General features: G+C 37.6%; 1 non-coding gene across 1 annotated transcript; it reads right to left on the reverse strand.

Moving 5' to 3' along the window:
* Window positions 1-5600: 5600 nt before the first annotated feature.
* Window positions 5601-5706, reverse strand: LOC116536468. Its single transcript, XR_004262652.1, has one exon. It is a non-coding gene; the product is annotated as a U6 spliceosomal RNA (small nuclear RNA).
* Between the last annotated feature and the right edge of the window lie 12336 nt (window positions 5707-18042).

Here is an 18042-nt window from a genome sequence, read left to right on the forward strand (position 1 = left end):
AAATTCTGATAATAAATACAACTGTGCCAGCATTGAGAACAATTTAAATCAGAACAAATCAGATGACCTTTCCTAAGATTCATAGTTGAAACCTCATGTGTAGAACCACACTACCAGATAGAAAAAAAAAAAAAATCTCTCAAAACATAAAACATTTGGAAGAGGAAGAAGATAATTATATCACCATATTGTCACACAATTCCCTAAGTTTGGCTGGTCAGACAATGTAGCAAATTGTACGTAGGTACAGCCAATCATTAGCTGTCAAAAGAATCAGTGAAAAAAATCTGAAGAAATATTATCCATGTTCAGAAATAATTGTTTAATGTCCTAGGATTATAAATAGTACACACACACTTCTTTACTCTGTTTTGTTTTGCTTTTTCAATTGTTTTGATTTTGATAAGGAATTTAAGACTCAATTTGCTTTTATTCAGCAATGACTTTAAAAAAAAATGTATCCATATTACAAGGCCATTGCTCCTATCTCATAGAGACATGTGTTGGGAAATACAGGATCCCTCTGGACATTCTTGTGAATCATTATATTGATGACATAATCAGAGTGAAGGATATTAGAAGGCTCTGGAAATATTTCACCATATTGTCCAAATCAGGAACAGTGAATTCATGCATAAGCGAAGAAAAAATTGTCTTAAATGTTAGCAGAATTTTATGAATCATTAGAAGAACTTAGAAGATAAAATACCAAAAGGAATGAAGTAAAATAATTTTATTGTGATAGCTTTCCAGAATAAAAGTCAAGCACAGTGCGTGAAAGAAGTTCCTTCTCCCATTTTTAGTAACACTGCTTGAGTTAATAATGAAGTAGCTTAAAAAGCAAAGATTTCGCTTAGGAAGCGCAACACTAGAGTCCCGGCGATTAGAAACAGGTGCACAGCAGCGCATTCCGTTAGCAGTCATCTCACTCAAATATGACTCACTCTCCTTGTCATCTTGGTCACCAGAACCAACATATCGCAGTGTACAGGTGGTCTCTGCAAGTTCAGAAACAAGCAAGTGGCAACAGGAGCAACTTGGTGCATGACTTACCTGCATCTCAAAACTGACTCAATTAAGCACAGAAAAGGTAAACATTAATTTCTACAAAGAATGTATTCCAGGAACTATACAAAAACAAAGCAAACAAGCAAGCAAACAAAAAACTAACACTTCACTAGGGCCAGATGATTTCATAGGGGCATTATTCTAATTCCTCATATATCAGCTGGATCCTATTCCTGAAAAACTGTATCTGCATTACTGTTTAACAATGTACCAGAGGAATTAGTCAATGAAATTAGGTAAAATAAGTTAACCAGAGGCATAATATTTGATAAAAACAACAAACAAAATATTCTATCTATTCAGATAATACAATAACGTAACTAGAAAATTCTATATAAGCAATGATAAAGCTATCTCAAACAATGAAAGATTTAGTATTATACAGTAATAGCTTTCATATCATAAACAATAACAAGTTAAAAAGATACAGTGGTAGAGAGTGCACAATTTACAATTTGAATAATGATGGCACTCCCTTGAAAACAAGTTTAATAAACTTGCTAATAAACTTTGCAAAATGTCAAATGTAACAGGAAGAAAATTTAAAACCATCCCTGAAAAGCACAAACGTAGATTTGAACAAACAGAAAAGCACTTCATATTATCAAATAGAAACACTCAACATTATGCACCTGTTAATTCTATGAAAAGTTAAGTTGCAAAGTTAAGACAATCTCAAAAATACCAAAAAAAATTTTTTTTAAGTTAGAAAATAGGCTTCTGCTTCTACTAGCATTTTGCTTATAGGAAAAATAGAGCAGTTATCCTTTTTCTTTCTAAGTGTAATTAAAAATCTTGAAACATATACATATATATTTTTTATGTGAAGACTTTAAAGAAGAAATGGAGAGAAGAAATCAGGCAGGGCCAGGACCTCGAGAACTGAGGAACGGCACAGGGGTGGGTGTATTAGTCCTTTTCCACACTGCTATAAAGAACTGCTGGAGACTGAGTATTTTCACCAAATACTTATCACCTCAATCTAATCATGAGAAACCATCAGATACATTGAAACTAAGGGACAATCTACAAAGTAACTGACCAGTACTCTTCAAGAGCATCAAGGTCATGAAACACAAAGAAATCTGAAGAAATTCTCCCAGATAGATGGAGACTAAAGAGACATGAAAACTAGGGGACGGTGAGTTAAGGAGACAAAGGGTAAAGATGAAAAGATGCAGATATCTCAGATGAATGCCTAGAAAGAGAATGTATACCACGAGATAAACAGGCAATAAATGCAGTTAATAACATTGCATTGTGTACTGAAATTTGCTGAGAAAGTAGATGCCTGATATCCTAGTTGTAATTATCTAATATCTTAGTTACTTATCTGTTTATTCATCCACTGGAATAAAATTTCAATGTGAAAGGAAATTTAATCTACCATTTTTACTACTACGCCCCAAATCCTAAAAAGTGAAGGAGGTAATAATTGCCTAGTGAACACTTTTAATTCATCACAGAAGGTGAATCCACATTTGGTACCATTGTATACTTGCACAATTTAAAAATAAAAATGAAAATAGGTGCAGGTGCAAGAAGACTTGAAGATTTGGTGACTGAAGAAAAACACAACTCTGGTCTGATGGAAAAGTCACTAATGAACCATAAACCAAGGGAAGAGAAGTAGAAAATTTGAAAAAAAAAAAAAAAAAAAAGGACATTATGAAATAGCACGGGAAGCCTGCGAGGGTTAGCTGACCATAATATAAAATTGAGTGACCATTTTGTTTTGAAATTCATGAACACATGATGACACTTAGCTGCCAAATTTAATGATGTTATGCAGTATTGGTCTTTATAGGCACAATGAAGCCAGATTTCTGAATCATCTGGGTAAAGTGTTTCTAGGAGGAAAAGGAGGGAATGGAAGTGAGAATATTTGCGAGGGGATAGATTTATTTATGAGCCTGGCAATATAAACCAGGTGACTGGAGAAATAAAGACAGAAGGAACTGATAAAGAGAAAATAAAGGGTCTGTATGAGGCTGCATCTTTTTTATGTTTCACTTAAGCAAAGAACAAAACAATAAGAGGAGAATGTGATCGGAGAATTCGACAACTGGATTATTCACATCAGAGTGTTGGCAAATTCACATAATTCCTACATGTCAGTGGCTCAGAAGTAGGAGAGGAAGGTCATGGCGATAAGTACCTAAAGGAACAGACAGTGCAGCATTTCAGAGAGTCATGGCAAAAGTACTACAGTCTCCAAGAACAAAAAGAAGTGTTGAGATGGTGAGTCTAAATAATTAGGAAGTAAGTTTTTGGAGAATAGAAGAAATGAGCTGAAGCTTACTTGATGACAGAAAAAGTAGAACCTCTAAAATCTGTAAAACCAGATGTCATAAACTTCAAAAGAGCAGTGGAAGCTTTGGGGATGGGTGTGGAAGGTGACACTGAGCATCAGGGAGGACAGGAGACCCACCTCTGAAACTGAGCCTCTGGGATGCAGGAGAACATGTGGCTTCCTGCGTAAATGGCTACCGAAGATGCTGAATCTCCATCATGAATCTCGGTTGCAGATAATGCCAGGAAGCGGAGCAAAATTCTAAGAAGAGGTTGCAGGTATAGGGAGTGTGCTGATCTTCAACCAGAGAGTTGTCCCTGGAATTTTCTTTTTAAATTCTACTGCCAAAAGACGATCATAATGGCAAACCCCCGAAATCCTCAGAGAAGTGATGACATCAGAAAGTAAGGTTAAAGGCACCACTGTTATTCCAGCCAGTGCAAGATGCAAATCCAGAGAGAACAAGTCCTAAATGCATCAAAGTGAAAGGCCTTCATTACATGCTATATGCATATTTTTGGGTCTTTTATAATGTCTTCTTTAGCCAAGTAAAGGACAACTTGGTACTTTTATTGTGTGTCATCCTAACAGTGCACGTAAGAAAATAAATATACTCTCATCGCATTCATGTTAGTCCTATTATAGCAACAGACTGTTCAGTGTAGTGGACGAAATAACTCAGAGTTAATTAGTAATAGAAACAGAGTAGAATCCAACTCCCCGCCTTACCTCACAGCCTCTTAGAACACCTTCTCGGTCATTGTGTCTCACTTAAAAATTTCGATAGGCTTTTACAATTACAACTTAATGACTTATCTTTGAGCAGACATTCAAAATCAAGCTAGTTTTTCAGTAACTATAATAATTCTAGCTGTCAGAGATCGTTACAATTTCTGGCATAAATATCTAATTTACTTCTCACATGCATGATATTGCTTTAATACCTTAACCACTGGTAAAATTCTGATAGCTAAGATTCAGGTTAAAAAATTATTGAAAAGGTGAGCCACCGAAGAGAATTTGGCAACAATTGGCTGGTGAAAAAGTAAGTGCGGTTTTTTGCCTTTACTTTTTAATGGAAAAAAAACGCAGTTACTGTTGCACCAACCCATAGAACCAGGTTATTGAGTGGATGCTGAGTGCTTCTTAAGCATCTGAACTCACTCAGTGTGTACCTACGGATCATCTACCAGGTGCCAGGTCTGCTGCAGACATGCGGGATTCATCTGCATTTGGAACAAAGACCCCTGCCCTCAAGCAGCTGATTTTTAGCAGGTCAGGAGAGGAGTCAGGGGAACTCTGACAGCAAATTCTGAGTATTTTAGGAAAATGACAGGACACATGAGAAGGTGACCAGTGATGTGTGAAAAAGTCAACACCAAGCCAGGAACACAGATGGGGGAGAAACCAACGAGGGATGAAGGGGAATTTTGCAGGGTGTGTTCAGAATAGGACTTACTGAGCTCCCGAGGCTTCAGCAAATAGCTGTGTGATAAAGACGCTGACTCCATTTTTTGATGCTTGAAAACATTTAAGCCGCATTGGCCAAATGCTGGTCCTGGTCCCCATCTCAGCTTGTCCTACATCTGGGTGAGCTGAGAAGAAAGCCCAAGTGCTCCCACATGGACAGTGGCAGGAGATTCAGATCACACAAGCCCCCCGTTCTGGGCACCTTTACCCAACCCCACTCACCTGCTCACCACGGTTAAACCCCTAGCTATGCACCTTTCCTTGCTCTTTCACACCATTTGAGACCTGTTTAAGAAGTTCACTCTGTTCTCCTGCTACGTAAATATACATTGCTACACTGTCTTGAGGGGGTGTGTGTGTGTGTGTGGCATCACTGCTCTCAACATTGAACCAAATTTGGGGACACAGGTCCACCTGTCTTTAAGGGTTCTTAATGAGGGGACAGCTGAGGTGGGAGGTATCTGCCACATTCCTGGAACAGTGCAAATTGGCATCCAACTGATGTGAGTTAAAAAATAACTAGAGAAAGGGTTGGATTGTAAATGATGGGGGTGGAGGGCGTTAGATCACGGGAAGCTTTTTGGCTTTTTTAAGAACGTAGATTTTACTCTGAATGGAATAAACAACCACTCCAGAGTTTTGAGCAGAGGATGGGCATGATCTGCTTTTGTCTATTTAGTTTACAGTAGCTGAATTGAGATATAATTCACGTGCCATAAAATGTGTTCTCCTCCATGTCTACAATTCAGCTGCTTTTAGTATATTCATACAGAATACGGAATGCCTCATTAATTTCTGTGTCATCCTTGTGCACGGACCACGCTCCTCTTCTCTGCATGTTCCAGTTTTAGTAGCTGTGCTGCTGAAGTGAGCACCTGTGGTTGGCCTGCACAGCGACTCTCTTGCTGCTGGGGTGAGAACCGCCTGAAGGAGCCAGGCTGTGGAGCAGGGACCCAGAGGGCACACGTGCAAAGCCAGTGACAGGACGGTGGCTCCAGCTGCAGTGGTGAGTAGCAGAGAAATGGTGACAATTCATGAGGCTCTGGATCTTCCAAAGGCAGAGACAACAGGATTTCCTGATGGGTTGGGTGCTGCAAGTGCCATTTGTTCTGTTCAAAATTAGGACATCTTCGACGGAAATCCGGAACTGAAAGGGCAGCCAGCTACCGCCCACGGACACTGAAAAAGCAAGAGTTGTTTTCTGCTTCTAGTGACAGGAGAAACCTGCTGTGGTGCAGATTTTATTATACAAAGGAAAGTCTCCAACTTCAAGGCCCAAAGTCGCTAGACACACATAGAGCTGAGGGGTGGAGCACTAAATTTCCCTGAGAGAGAGGATCACCAGCCTGAGAGCCAAATAGAGACTGTGTCCACAGCAAGCCACTCAGGACAAAGGAAAGTGCCAGACAGACGTCCATAAACCAGTAAATAGTGATGACCAAATGCACGCATGGGTACTCACCGTTTTGGGAATTTATAGTGTGTAACTGCGTTGCTGCTCTATTTTGCTTTTCTCTCCCTCTCTGTCGCTCTCACTCTATTTTTGTGTCTCTCTTCCTCTCTGTATTTTTCTCTGTTTCTCCCTTTCTGTTCCCTCTGGCTTTCTCTCCCTGTATGTATCTGTCTCTCTCCATTTCTCTGTCTCTTTATATTGGTCTCCTTATTTCTTCCTATCATCTCTCCAGCTTTGTTTCCTTCCCTCTGTATGTGCGTATGTGCATATCTGCTTGTCTGTCTCTGTTTCTTTCTCTCTCTGTATATATTTCTCTCTCAATTCTTAAAACATTTCTTTGAAGGCTGTCTAACACTGTCTTGGCTCGGTAAAAGAGACAGGAGAGTTTCCACACTACGGTAGGTATCGGTGGGAGGATCAGAGCTCCTGGATTCTCTGTCTGGCCACGGCAGTGTCAGGTTTGCGTGGTGTCATATACCCCGGAGTTATTGAAATGGCAATGAGGTTGGGAAGTGAAAAACCAACAAGAAAAATTTGAGGACAACCAAGGTGGACAGCCTCCCTCCAAATAGTTTTTTCTAGAACTTTTGATTACCAGAGGCCTTATTTTATATCGCAATTAAGAGGACTTGAAAAGTACCTCATCAAACAAGCATGCAGAAATGAAAGCATTGGGAGGCCGGCTGGGTGCAGTTAATTTTTATTTACAGTCTCTCTCCACTCCGGCTGTATTTATCACCAAGCAGCTGGAAGGGTAGAATCCACCAGAGGGTAAATCACTAGTGCTGTGTGAATGGGAATATCTTTCTAGTACGTTGTTCAAAAATAGATCACAAGTGAGATTGACACAATTCAGAGCAGCTTGTTTTTTCCTCCTTAAATGTCATGGTAATGCAATCCTGTCTCGACAAAGCTCAGGTTGCACAGCCTGCACAAAGGCTGGGACTCTCAAGTTCCTCTGGCTCCCACTTGAGGAAATGCTGTGTTCAAATCCAGAAGGAAAACGCCAGAGCTGAAGCTAAGACGAAAAACACCAATTAGGAAACAATCTGCTAAGCCCGTTACCTCCAGTGCAACAACCATCCTCTATTATTTGGGGACATTAAAACTAAAAGGACTGCTGGTGCTGTTACAAGAGATGAGATTGATTTTTAAATCCCCGCACACTCAAGACTTCACTGCTTCTTGCCAAAACACAGTCGTCCCACACTGAAACAGAACGATCTTTGAAGGTTGATGAAATACACAAGGCTGGCTACATTCCATTGGAGAAGATGCCTTATAAGGTGAACAGCACCCAGGGTTTGTCAAAGATGTTATGATATATCGGGGCTGCTGATATAAGAATATATGGAGTGAGAATTGAGACATAAATTATGGATTTTAAAACTTCTTGAATTTTTTTAAGATCTACAGATCATGCATAAAAATATACTTAAAAGTAAGATAATGACACCTATTGTCATTCCAAATCTTCTCAAAGTAAAGATTCTAGAGTAAATCTTCTGGGAGCACAAGCATTCCCAAATGCAAATGAAAACAATTATAATCAGTTCCCAATAACATGAAAATAAATCAGAGTGCAGACGACTTAGGAGACGTGTTGAGGGGTTGATAGTGTTGAGATTTAGCTACAATGCGTTACAGATTTCTTCTGTATTTGCATTGTATTGAGTGCTATTTATCAAACATAAATCAATTTCAGTTTCTGTAAGACAAAAACAATTTTGATAGCCATTCATAATGCAAAAACTATCCCTCCTCTCTCACCTTTCAGAAAAGCTTAAATGGAAATGCCCAGATCAAAAGTATGACTTTTTTCCCCCTCTTTGAGTTTGGCTTTTTGTTTTTGTTTGTATTTTTTTAAATTTATTTTCTCATTCTGAGGTGCCTTAGCTGCTTGGAGGAACTGCTACAAAGGAGTATCTTATCTTAAATTGCATTTAGACTTGGTTTTAAGAAGAACGACATAGTACTAAGTGTTAGAATTGGTGCATACTAGTAAGTTACACTCTCACAAAGGTGTTGAATTACGAGTTTTTAAGCAGGTTTAATGTGTACCCAAATATTCAGATTGTCACATTCATTGTTAGAGGATTTGAGTGTTTCCTTTATAGCAGTCAGACCCAGAGACAATTTGGTACATATGTTTCTAATTTACTCACACTTAGCTCATTGAAGTCTGGTTTTGTGGAGGAAATATGATGTCCAAGAAGGCGTTGGGAGGCACTTTTCTTGGAAAAAGGAAGTCATGTTCTTTTCTTTTATAGTTCACAAACTGACTTCTAAAGATTTGAATGTATTTCAAATGTATGAAATCACAAAGTTCATGTATGTCCTAAATTTGGCAAGCCGTTCTTCTATTTCTGTTAGAATGATGTCACAGTGTGCGACTCAAGGCAGAGAAACAAGCAAACCTCTGCACAGAGAAGCAGACATTCAATTTCCAGTATTCCTTTCTCTTGCAACTCCCTTAGATTGAAGCCAAATCGCCTGCACACAGACATTGTCCATCCATGATGTCATATTTCCCAGTCATTAGAGAACCAAGTTACAGCTCTGAGCACATTTAATATTTTTACAATTTGTTTTAATGCATTTTAGAGATCTTATTGTTCTGTAGAATCCTATCAACTCCCAGTAAATAGTATTTAATTTTTGGAAGCTCTGTTTTGGAAGATAAATCATGCATTCCTTTCTAGATTATTAGAGAGAGAGTGTGGTGTTGGGTTCAAAGGCTTGAAAGCCACAGACCTTGGTGCTTCCCACATTCTCAGCTCTGTGGTCTTGTACAAAGTATTTTGTCTCTCTGTTTCAGCTTCTTCAACTATCAAATGGGTGATAATACTCACCTGCGATTTTGGTGAAGAAAAGTAAATGAGAGCATGCTTGCAAAACAAGGAACAGCAGTGGCATTCCTAGTCTCAACAAATGCCAGTTTCCTTGTTTCTTTCTTCATCTCACAAGGAATCTCCCTATCATTATCAACAGTAATCCACATGATGAGTTTTGCCAGATAACAAAAACCTACTTTTAATAACATTTCAGGGAGTAAAATTTCTATGGCAACTGAGATTTATCATCTTATTGGAAACCTTAAAGTGTCCAGTGGAGAATGAAGCTACATTTTAAACTAGAATTCAAGTATATTTAATTAAAGTTTTAATCATGCATGATGGACCTTTGGCCTCTCCACAAAAAAGAGGAAAATTGGAGGGCGTCTTGCCACACTCTGCTTCTCTCTCTCCTGCTGTTCCTTTTATCACGGTTATTTACCTGTGTGTCGTATCAGCCCTGACAGCGGGCAACAGAGGCTGGGTGCCACTCCAACCAGAGCCACTTCTGGGAAGGCCGCTTCGTGGCTGTTGAGTCCCGCGCAAATAATTTATTTGAAAGAGACAAGATTGGAAAGGGTGTGTGTGATGTCCATATGTATGGTAAATTTTAAAACTGTGTTTTCCTAATATTTCCACGTTTCCACACTAAGGCCGTGAGCACCCTGCCCAGGGGACCAGGTGACTGCCCAGTGTGATGGGGCTACTTCCTGCCATAGACCCTCCTTGCCCTCCCCCACCGGGACCCAGTGACCCTCAAAAGCACGAGAAAACCCGTCAGGTGTCTTGTGTGTTGTACTTCACCTGACCCCCAATAAAGATGGGGTTTCACCCTGTCGGTCAGGCTGGTCTTAAATCCCTGACCTCGGTTGATCCTCCCTCCTCGGCCTCCCAAATTGCTGGGATTACAGGCATGAGCCACCATGCCTGGCCAAATTTTTAAATTTTTAAGCTCAGGTTCAACCCATTCTTTCGTAACAGTAATTTGGAGTGAGAGACACTCATCCATTTTTTTTCTGCCTGTCATCTCATTGACTCATTACCTTCTCTTCTTTCCTCTTACGTCTTGTTTCTGTAAGAATTCTTTTCTTCCGCCTTCTCCCCTGCATGTTCTGCTTGGCTACAGCAGTGCTGAGGGGACAGGTGAAGAGCTGACATGGCATATTCCATTTTTATTATTGCCGTTTCTCAGTCGTTACAACAACTAAGCAAAACAAGAAAATCACATACATGATTTAGGACAGGCTTTCTCAACCTCAGCACCATGGACACCACAGGCAGGATCATTCTTTGTTGGTGGGAGGTTATCTTGTGCATCGTAGGATGCTTAACAGCATCCCCTGGGCCTCCCCTGACCAGATGCCTTTAACAAGCCCTCCCCCATCACGAAAGTCAAAAAGTCTCCAGGCATTGCCAATTGTACCCTCTAGGGCAAAATCAGCCTCAACTGAGACACACTGGTTTACAATTGGTATCTTTTCATAAAGCAATGATATTCAGAAAAGGCATATTTACATGGAGATACTTGAACAGCCTGGCATTAAACGGTACTAAAATAACTTATTATAATAATAACTACAGTAACAGCTCACCTATCTTGGGCACTCACTATACACAAGGCACTGTGTTGAATTCTGCACACTTATAATCTAATGTCACCCCAAAATGACACTAAATACCTTTATGAGTCTCGTATAAACCAGGCAGAATGCACGAACACATTCAGTCTCCATTTTGATCGCCTCTTGGTCACTCTAGGTATTCACTGACATAGCCTAAACTTTACTCACACTGTTCAGCATCAATTGTTTTATTGTTAAATACTTTTAACTACTGGTTTCTATTAGAGTGGATAGTCATTAAAACAGTTATCTGAAATTTCCTTCCTTAAAAAAAAACTGCTGTTTTATATTTCTGTATCCTTATCAGCGTTGGCAATGTATTTATTTTTTGTTTGTTTGTTTTTGAGATGCAGTCTCATTCTCTTGCCCAGGCTGGAGTGCAGTGGTGTGATCTTGACTCACTGAAACCTCTGTCCCTAGGGTTCAAGCAATTTTCATGCCTCGGCCTCCCAAGTAGCTGGGATTACAGGTGCCCAACACCACACCCAGCTCATTTTTGTATTTTTAGAAGAGACAAGGGTTCGCCATGTTGGCCAGGCTGGTCTCAAACTCATGACCTCAGGTGATCCACCCGCCTCGGCCTCCCAAAGTGCTAGGATTACAGGCATGAGCCACCATGCCCCACCTGGGCAACACATTTAATTGATTATCTTTCAATGTTCTACAGCAATGATATTAAGTTGTGTATTTAAAAGTGCCCTGTCATTTTGGGAAGTAAACCAACTATGAGGCTTGCCTTGGTCTATGGAATTATTAATAGAAACATAGTTCTTCACTACACAAATTTTCTTCTTCACTGACAAAAACTGAATTTTAGAATTCATTGCAGGATTGTTGAAGAGAGAAATGCACAGTGTATGGAATTCCTATTTTATATGTCATGTGACTTATTCTACATGTAAAAAATATATTTTTTATTTTCATAAAAACAATCACATTTATGTAAAATAGTTCTTCCAGAATTGGGTCACGTTATAAAAAAAAATTTCTGTGAGTGACTTGTCCAGCTAAGAGTGGGAAACTCGTAATTCACTGTCAAGCCACTGATGCGCTGGTGGAAGGTGAAATTAAAACTGTGTCTGAAGACAGATTGACACTCCAGCCCAAGTCTCTACCATCGCCTGCAATTGATGATAGAATTTAACTGGACAGGCTCATCTGGACATGTTGAAAAATTATTTCATATCCTGAACTCAAATGATTAATAAGTATTTTATTCCTCTCAATAAATCACAGACATGTTGAAGATATATGAACAGGCTTTTCTATGTCCAAAGTGCATCACAAAGAATTTTTAATATGTTAAGGAAAGAGTGGCTCACAAGTTGTAAATGTTAAACACGCTTCTGAATTCCTAAGGGAAGGTACAAGAGCTGTCTTCTCCGTCAAAGCTACTGGGCTTCCCTGTATTGTAATAATCATGTATAATAAGGATTTATTTCCAGGGTGTTCTGCTTATCTGGTTTCTCAGTCAGTCACTGTCTACAAAGAAATAAAACTTTTGAACAAACAAAAAATATTTTCAACCATGGGTTCCACAGGCCAATTAAACCCGTACCCAAGCCAGTATTACCCATTGCAGTTTCTGGTCTTAAGAATAAAGATTATTGCAGACATGTTTCTGCTTTGAGCATGACACACCCTGAACAGGGCTCCACCATTCATTTCCCAAAGTAGCCACAAATGAAGAACTTGATAATGTAACAAACAATATTAAACAAGAAAATTATTTAAAAGAAAACGAACTTCACAAGAGATTATGGGTGTTGCTATAAGCCCATGGATGTTCATCTGCACAAACACAATTTGTAATGATTATTGATCAATAATTCTGTATTAAATTGAAGTATTATTTAATAATGCATAATAGATAGTGTATCAGATATTTTGCTGAACACTTAGAGATAAATCACTCAAGACAGTCATAACGTCTCATCACTCATGGGATCTTTATTTGCTTTAATAGATACCAAAATATTAGATTTTTCACCATCCTTTAACATAAAATAGATAACACAAAGGATAAAACTTAGTCATCATTAAATGTATTGAAATAATAGTGTGAAGATAGTTTTACAAAAGTTCTGAGCAATTGTGTCATATATTTATTATTCAATAAAAACAATTGCAAAACCTCTAAGACTATCTATGTGCTGTTTGCTGTGCCTGTGACTAGGTTTAGAATGTTAAGGAAATCAGACAAGTTCTTCTTTACTCTCAAGGATTATCTATTCTAGATTGAGAAGACAAGTGTGCAGGACGACAGGTATATGAGATCGTGATAGTGCAGATAAAGTCTCGGCTGGGTATCACTTGGCAGCTGTTTGATGTAGCACAGGTAAGAGATGAGAGCTGTTAGATTTTGCATTCACTAAAAACAAACACAAAACCTGGTGTAATGCAAACTAAAAATCAAACATTGCCTGCCAATCTTGCATTACATTAAAATTTAAAAATAAAACACTGGCTGGACTGGCACACAGTAATGAATGTAAGTTACGAACAGACGTCTGTGTTTGTTGGCCACCTGCTTGGTCCACGTTCTCTCCATTGTAATTAATCTCACCAGAAGCTCACAACCCTGGATCTGTCCTTTGGTCTTCCCCTAAGCCATTTTACCAGACCTGGGAGGTGACATCTAAGAGTTTACAGGTCAAATGACCAAAGTGCTAAAGGTTAGAACCATGACCAATGACAACAAATGAAGCAACATACACCATGTAAGCTGAAATTGTTGTAATAGTCAAGAATTTTAAAATTAAAACAAAATATTTGAAAGGATAAAGGAGGTTTTTTTAAATCTGAAAAAGAAACAAGAAATCATAAACTATCAAATGGAACTATTAAGTATAATGTGTAGTAGTTGAAATGAAATAAACAAACACTGGGGGAAAAAAAGTAAGATGAGCACAGCTGAAAAATGATGGAGTTGAAAGATTCAACTGAAGAACCCTCTGATAAAACAGCAGAAAATGATAAACATTGACATATAAAATCATCGACATCTGTGTAACAGGAGTCCTATAAAACAAGAACAACTAAAGGAGAAGAGGGAATGTTTAAAGGAAGCATGATGAAAGTTTTTATCTTTTACAGCAGTGGTGTTCAAACCTTAAACAAGGCGTTCACCATCACCTAGAGGCAGTTGGCACTGCCAGACCCAGAGATTCTCACTCAGTGGATCTAATGTGGGGAACAAGGATTTGCAATTACAACAAAGCTGAAGATTCTAGAGACCAACTTTGAAAACCACGGTTTCAAAGAAAAAAATAATGTCATTTGATTAAATGTTCTACAGAGAATTGAAAAAAAACCTACACATGTACACCTTGTAATAAAGTGAGAATATATACTCCAAGGATCATTTAAATGCATTCGAAGATACAGAGCAGACTGCCTTGAAACAGAAAAATCATATTGATATCACTAGATGCAAGAAAACAATGAAGTAATATTTTAAAATTAACTGAGGAGGAAAATGTAAATTTGAATCAATAATGTTACAGCTAGCCAAATTGTTATGTAAAGTAAGACCAGAGCGCTTAGGTTCTCAGCCATACCTTGAAATATCACTTTTTAAAGAACAACTTGAGAAACACTTTTGAAGATGTTTTTTAATAAAAGGAAAAATAAACTAATAAGAATTTAGCCAAGAAATGTAGAAAATAAGATTAATTAAATTTATTAAAATGTTTTTGTCTAAAGAAGAGGTAGGTTAAAAAATGTATTCACAACACCTGAGATGGTTAATTTCATGTCGCCTCAACTGGGCTTTGGTGTCCAGTTGTTTGGATAAACACTAGACTAGATATTGCTATGAAAGTTTTTGTTTTTAAAATATGATTAACATTTACAATCAGTAGACAATAAAACAAGTTAGCCTTCATAGTGTTGCTGTGGCTTATGAAGTCAGTCTAAAGCCTTAGCAGTGATGATTGAGGTTTCCTAAAGGAGGAATTCTGTCTCGTTTGCACCATAGAAAGTCTCTCGGAGCTTCCAGCCTGCCTGGCCTGCCCTGCAGGGTTTAGGACTCAAGAAGCAACATCTACTCTTGCCTAAATTTCCAGCCTGCCAAGCTACAGTCTTCAGACGTGTGTCCCTGCAATCTAGTGATCCAGTTCCCTTTAACAAATGGCAAATATCTATCATCTATTGTGTACGTTTGTGTGTATGGATGTATGAGCTATCTATCTGTCTGCCTGCCTGCCTACCTACAAGAAGCAATTTAACAATTTAGAAGGAGCCAGAAGGAGAAACCTAGGCATAGTCATGTGTTGTGGGATTATGTGTGTGTGGACGTAATAAATTTGACATGAGAACACACTAGTGTATTTGTAATGAAGGAAAAAATATATAACAATATATCTGCAAAAGTCATAAGGATATTTAAGTCTTAATAGAATTTTTATGTTAAAGGTAAACAAGAATAAAAATAGATCTCATGACTGAAACTAAAGGGAAAAGATGTATCCAATACAAAGTTGAAAAGAAGACGAAATAAAAAAATAACTTCCAATGCAAAATTGGAAAAAGTAGGTGAGAAACACGTCTCAATATAACAACAAAAACTCAGATTTTATTTTTAAAGTCCACCAATATTTGATATAATGGGAACAAACAACAAATAACACTGAAAGCCAAAGAAGAAAACATATCATATGTTGGTAAAAAACAGAGCTAAAGATGTAATCACTTCAAACATCAATACATATGCCAGTATTTACCAGATCTGAGAGATTTATAGAAAAAGGCAGAAAAACAGTAAATGTAATTTGTAATACTCTTTCCTTAAAAGCTTATAAAGACAAGTATAAATAAGCAAAAATGTAGAAGATATACGTAACATAATTTGTAAGCTTGAACTATTGTGTGTGTATAAATATGCATATATGTAAAATTCTACATGTCACAAATAAAAACATATTTCTGGGCACTTATAAAATTTGGTCATGTAATAACCACAAAGCAACTTTCAAAAAACTCCAATAAGTCAGTAACATGACTCTGTTTTAAATAAAATAATAGCTTAAACATTTTCAAATGACTCAAAACATAACGTTATTAAATTACTCTTGGATTCATAGGAAATCAAAAAAGAAATTACAGCATATTTAATATGGACTAATAATTAAATGTTATGTGTCAAAATATAAGTGAAAGTAGTAGTGAAAGTTAAGTTGATACCTCTAAATGTATTTTATCAAGACTCAAAAACTCATCTTTTCAGAAAAAGAGATGATATATCAGTAAATAAGGCAGAGTGGAATAAGAGAAATAACGTCAAAAACGAACATTGAAAACAATGAAAGTAAAATGATACAATAATATATGTCACACTTCAATTATACAGATAGACATTTTAATATATGTGGATAAAAACTGTTTAGGAAGACATTGGAGCATGCATAAACTAATAAAAGTATAAATACGTCGATATGCTAATTGAAACATTACTTTTCCCTGAAGCCTCAGAATCCCACGTTACTTTGAAGCAATCCTAAAATTAGAGAAAAACTAAAAGGATTAAAAAAAAAAGTTAAGTTGTTAACTGGATGCCCATCACCACCAAATACTTTAGTATCTTTTTCCTACAAGCACGGGCGTCCTCCTACATAACCTCGATACTCATGATCCTCAAAGTCAGAAAGCCAGCATTGACACATTACTGTATCTGACCCTCAGCTCCAATTTCTCCAGTTGTTTCCATGTTTATCATAGTAAAAGGAGCCAGCTCAGGATCACAGGTAGCTTTTAGTTAATCACGTCTCTTTAGGCGTCTTTGGTCTGGACGAGTTCCTCATGCTTTCCTTGATTTTCTTGATTTTGACAATTTGAAGTTTACTTCCTGACGGTTCTCCAAGGTTTCTTAGGTTTCTGCATATCTTGCAAGGAAAGACACTGACTACTTTTGTTTCAGATTATCATTTTAAAAATGATGGTTTGGCAAATAGTTTTGGAAGTTAAATATAGTTTCTCCCTCTGGACATACTTACTGCCCATTGTACTGCAATTCCTTTTGCATCAACCTAACGAAAGATTCAGGTTCCCTGAGCTCATGGTTCCTCTACTGTGCAGGGGTTACTGGTCCTCTTTGTGCTGCCTTATGGGAAATATCTCAGGAAACAAATGCAAAAGCTGGTACTCTTGTTCCTGTGACTGCTGTGTGTAATGAAGTCTTTGTCTCTGACCTAAGAGTCTTACGTCTCCTGCCAGCATCCATCACATTGTAGCAGGCTCACACTTTAGCTTTTAGCCAGAGTAAAATCTCAAACCCTCCAGTTCTTAGAACTGAGAAGCCAATTATTTGGTAGGACATCCTCAATTTGGTTTTGACAGGTATTTTCTCATGATTAGGTTTAGGAAATCCCTTAATTTGGTTACATACCATAACGCTGTCATAAGTATTAGACATCATGTAAAACTTCAGACACAATTCCTTTATGACTAGAAACAAACCAAAAATATTCACAATTACTTCGGCTATGCTGGAAAGGAAGAATTACAGTTGTTATTATTTGCAGATGATATGGTCATCCATGTAGAAATGCCAAAGAATCAGACAATTATTAATATTAGAATAAACACAATAGTTTATCAAGTTCATGTTACAATAACCAATTTAGAAAAATTAGTAATATTTATCTTCACTAACAGTAACAAATTAGAAAGTAAAATAATATATAAGATATTTGCATTCACGGTAAAAAACAATAACATTTTTAAGAATTGACTAAAGAAAGAAGTTAAAAGTCTCCCTGGGGAAAAATCCTTTTATGTATTATAGGAACTTACAAATTTGAAGAGATGGAGAGACATACTATGATTCGTTAGTATTTTCAGTTTCTAAGTATTATCAAATGATGATTAGCCACATACTAGAAGCCCAATTCCATGTAGGCCTAACACAATTTCAAGTGCCTTTTTTTTTTTTTTTTTTTTTTTTTAGGAAAAATATAGCATACATGAATATTTGTTCTTTTTACTCATCTCTAGATTTTTTTCTCTCTTCCTGCTTCAGTGTAGCCATCCGGAGTCACCACCATTGCCAACTCTCTTTCTAACAAATTAACAGCCTCTAAAACACAATTGCCCATGCATCTGAGTGAGTGCAGTGTTAAAAAGGTATGTGTAGATATTAGTGCGCAAATCCAAGTTCTAATGGGAGGTCCACCCACTTTACAGTCAAGTCAATAAGAGAGTCAGAGAGAGGAGGAAGAGGAAAACAGATGTGATGGTGACATCCTCGGGTGATGCCAGTGGTTATTTAGTTTGTGACTAAATGTCACCTGCCCCTCTATTTCA

Source organism: Sapajus apella, unplaced genomic scaffold (assembly GCF_009761245.1).
Source record: "Sapajus apella isolate SASKATOON/1434 unplaced genomic scaffold, GSC_monkey_1.0 scaffold100, whole genome shotgun sequence".
Taxonomy (NCBI): Eukaryota; Metazoa; Chordata; class Mammalia; order Primates; family Cebidae; genus Sapajus; species Sapajus apella.